The 4,530-nt window shown below is 45.8% G+C and overlaps 1 long non-coding RNA gene across 2 annotated transcripts in view; it reads left to right on the top strand.

The window, feature by feature from the left end:
* Positions 1-411: 411 nt before the first annotated feature.
* The window catches only part of LOC102475527 (uncharacterized), a 26,728-nt gene continuing 22,609 nt past the window's right edge, over positions 412-4,530 (top strand). For both annotated transcript variants that reach the window (XR_001369737.2, XR_337394.2), the window contains exon 1: positions 412-498. This is a non-coding gene — a long non-coding RNA (uncharacterized LOC102475527). The remainder of the gene's footprint in view (positions 499-4,530) is intronic.

A 4,530-nucleotide genomic window follows, 5' to 3' on the forward strand; every position in this document is an offset into this window, starting at 1 on the left:
CTTAGGATGGATTTACTAGGCTGATACAAATCTCCAGAAGCCTAGAAGGTGCGTCGCAAAACTGGTTGTTAAGGAGACTAGTTTTACAATCAAGAGAAGGGCAAGAAAAAAGAAAGTTACAGGTTCTGTGGCAAGAATTCACTGTGATTCCTTTAAAGTAACCCAGGCAGCTCCTTGTCTATACCTTACTCCTTCCATGGCTAACTTGATTCACATTGCAGTACAGGAAGGCTGGGGTCACATCCTAACCATCTGCAGGTCAGCTTGTTTCTGCAGGTGTGGGTATGAGCAGTGTCTCAGGCTCAGGCCTTCCATAGCCCTTTGACATTGCAAGGGCCCTTGCATTCTAGAGACTCCCTGGCTGTGTTTCTTGCTCATACACATGTATGTGTTTTCTTCTCAGAGCCTTCTGGACGAAGTAGCTGAGCTGTGGACCTTGGGCCCTGTGCAAGGAGAACAGTGTCTTTTTTGAGCAATCTGGTGTTCTTCCTGACTGGCGTAAGTGTGGGACCCTATGTTCCCAGACAGAAGGGAAACTTAAGAGAAGCCAGGCCCTCAGGTGCTGCTATTTAGGGGAGCAGTTTCTCCTTGCTCTTTACCCCTCCCTAGTGCCTCTGCGCCTCTGCACCTTGAGTCTGGCTGGCTGAGGAATCCATGTCAATTTCTTGTGAGAATGCCAACTCTGAAGGTTTCCTGGTGGGCAATTTGTGGGCTCGTTCCAAGTCTGAGCCAAATATGCAGCTTTTCCTATTGAGTCTCAAGCTACTATGCTAAACATATAGCTGTGGGTAGAAATATTTAGGTGTGTTCTCAGCCTGGCTTCATACAGATCTATTTCTCCTCGTCAGAGAGGAATTCACAGAGCCCCTTACAAGATGATTGACCAGGTGTGATAGAATAATTTTCGTTCTAGTGGTCACTAGTTAGCATGATTTTTCTTTAAAGAATGGTAAAGGGCAAGAACTTGGGGGTAGCAGTGTTGAAAGACATAGAATGGCGTTTCAGATACAAGATCGCCATAATGTAGATCTTCTTTCTAACCCTATGATCTCACTTCCTTCTTATAAATAACTAGAGAACAGAGGAAATGGAGTAGAGGCAGAGTCTGCAGCAGGATGAAGGATGGAGCCCCAGTGAGACAGGAAGTACAGCAGGCCTAAAGGAAGCATGGGTCCAGATGTTATCAGGGTGTATATGCCCGAGAGTCAAGGAGCAGAACCAGGCAGATAGCCAGAATGGCTGGTGGATCTGCGACAAGATCCCAGGTTCAAGTACCTTTTGAGAGCTGTATATGGTCAAGAACAACAGAAACTCATGAAGGCTGGCTAAGAAGACCTTTCAAAGATGAGGCTCTACAAGACTGAATACCACAACCTAGATAGCCTTTCCTGAAAGTAGTCAAGAAGTTAAGTGGCCATATTGCAACCCAAGTGGCCAAGCTGGTGGATCTGCGACAAGATCCCAGGTTCAAGTACCTTTTGAGAGCTGTATATGGTCAAGAACAACAGAAACTCATGAAGGCTGGCTAAGAAGACCTTTCAAAGATGAGGCTCTACAAGACTGAATACCACAACCTAGATAGCCTTTCCTGAAAGTAGTCAAGAAGTTAAGTGGCCATATTGCAACCCAAGTGGCCAAAGCTTAGCACGTTTCCTTCAGCAATGGGTGGATGGAGTGGACCTACAAGGAGGGTAGTAATGCATCCATAGTGCAACACTGCCATCAAGCAGAAGTTATTTCCAAATACCGCAAAAAAAAAAACTTTCCCTCTGACTTGCTGGTGAGGAATGATTTGGGGAGAATATGTCCAGGTAACACCAGAGAAAGACCCCTGAAGGAATAAGAGCTCCGGAAGACAGGGGACAAAATTATCACAGTCATTGTCAGGCTACTTATACCCCATAGTGTGGAAGCTGACCCGGAAGGACACCCATGGTGCTTGGTAAAACAAGAAACCCATTGTTTGCAGTGGGCCATATTGGGACGGAATAGTAAAAGCCTCTGTGAAGGTGTAGAGCTCCAGCACCCGGGGCATTTTCCCCATTGCTTCTTTGCACGTAGTTGGCAGCAATCACGGTCCCTCTCCTCTCCATTTGCCTGTGATTTCTAGCAGTCTGGCAGAGACCTGTCTTTAATTCTCTAACCACATGCATGGAGCAGGCAATCTTTCAGCTTCCATTGCAGACTTTGTGACCATTTCATGAATTCCAAAAATGTAAGGGTGACATGCAGGAACGGCCTTTGCTTTCTATTTCATTCTGCCCCTTCTAGCCTCAAACTCATGCTCACCCAGGGACCTCAGAATCAAGAAGGAGATAGCAGACTTTCCCTAGTATTCAAGGCTCGTGGATTTAAGACCCTCTTCCCTCCCTTCATCAATTCTTTCTGTGTGCCAAGTCTAGCATACTTTCTCTCTGTATCTCCCATCGCCACAAGCCTTCAGAAAGTCTCCCCAGGCCCAGTTGAAAATCCCTGCTCCACTTCATTCACACTACTCATGAGGTACCCATGGTATTTCCAAGTGATCTGAAGTAGGTAGGCAGTTTTGGGGGACTGACAGGCTGAACTTTTTTTGCCAAACCTCTGTTCCCTATACTTCAGACTTCCCTAACTTCTCCACCCAAGCATGTGATTCCGGGTATTTTCCCCAAGAAAATGGAGCAGGTCTTATGCACAGAGGCCCGGTAACAGGAAAATGCTGGAGTGCTCCATAATGTTAGTTCACGTGCTAAATAGACTCACGTTCCCTGATTCCAGAGGATGATATCTGCTCAACGTAGCAATGCACAGTGGGTGTCAGCACTGCATGTCCTTAGCAAGAATACATGTGGGATGTCATTTTATAGCGACTGTGACCTATACTTTTTCTGGTAGCAGTGAAAGTAAAGCAAACATTAATTTCATATCTAATGAACTTGGACTACTCTTCCTTGTCCAGAACCTGATTACTGGAAAGTTCTCCATTCTTTCTACTGGTAGGTGCTCGTATGAGTGTGCCCAGTGCCACTTGTACTTATCCTGGCAGTGCCTGACCCTCCAGATGAGATGTTGGGTTCTGGGTTTCCCATGTTCCCAAGACCACCACGACAGACTCCTGCTACCACTTATTCTCAGATCACGCTCCTGCTCCTAGGGAAAGGCTGAAGAGGTTACATGCCCTGTGGTAGGTTCAGTTCCTGGTTTCCAAATATGGCCACCACCATGGCTGACCTGCTCACTACCAAGTCCATCATGTGTCAGTCTTGGCAGATCTAAGAACCTAGGTCACCTTGATGGGCTGAGTTGGGTGGTCTGTCACTTTCACACCCTTTTTGGATGAAAAAAGAATAAAGGAGACTCAAAAAATATCCAATCCTACTAGTATGGTTTAGATTGTTGGGGTGCTGGGGGGAGTATTGTAGTAAGTAGGCATTTAGGGGAGAATATAAACGCATATTGCAACCCATCAAAAGGAATAGGCGTTCCCACATATGTGTTGCTACGTGATGTCAGTGCACATATCATGATAATGGTTCCCTAGTTTCCTCATATTTTGGGGTTAATCTTTGACTGGGGTGTACCATGGACAAAAGATGCTCTTAATGGGTCCACCTAGGTCAACCACCCTGATCTTCTCAGGAAAAAGGATGACAAGGACAACACCCAGGGTCCTGGGATCTGTTCTCTGCAGAGGTTTTCCCAAGTCCTGCCCAGATATGGCCGCTACCAGGCTCCAGTGACTGAGCACACTGCCAGACCAAGAGGCACTGGGGCTGACTACCTGGTTCCGCTGTATCTCTGGAGCATGAAGAGTCTTTTTTATTCGTTTCTTTGTGGTAGAGTCATTATTCTATACATATCTAATTGAGGTCTCTGTTGTTCCTTGGAAGCTTTCTGTTGATTGGGTCCTTTTTCTTCAAACTCTGCTAACTAAAGTGACATTGGCTCTTTTGGAAACTTACTATTTTTATGCCAAAGGGAATGTGCATGTTCACATAACGGAGACAGAGGGACGGAGCCCCCACTGGGACCTGGTCATATCACAATGCTCCTTCCTCCAAACCTCTATCCTATCAGGGTGCAGGGCTCATGCATTCAGGCCAGACTTGTTTTCATTCTGATGTGCCGAAACTCAAACCCTGTTCAGCCACATGGGTTCCACTTTCATCCATGAATGTGTAAGAGTTGCATGACATGGCCTTTCCTCTTTGGGAAAACTTCAGATCTCCCAATCTTATTCCTCTGAAACTTCTGTCTTTCCACCTCTTTTGTCCATGAGGAGCATGTAAAAAGGAACCACCCACCCACTAGGGTTCTCTATTTCCCTTGTGGAACCCAAGAATCATGGGTGTTTTTTGTTTTTTTCAGTTAAAAAAAATTTTTTTTAATCAGGTTTAAGGCTCTGTTGCCTTTGGCTATTAGAGGTGCCAAGAGTTACTTTGTACTATGGGAAGATACTTGACTTAATCAGTTAAGGCATGACTAGTTGAGATCCCTGAAGGTGACTAAGGTCATCTTTGTCCCAGTGTGCTCACCTGACAGGGCCCCCAT

Source organism: Tupaia chinensis, unplaced genomic scaffold (assembly GCF_000334495.1).
Source record: "Tupaia chinensis unplaced genomic scaffold, TupChi_1.0 Scaffold145774_1, whole genome shotgun sequence".
Taxonomy (NCBI): Eukaryota; Metazoa; Chordata; class Mammalia; order Scandentia; family Tupaiidae; genus Tupaia; species Tupaia belangeri.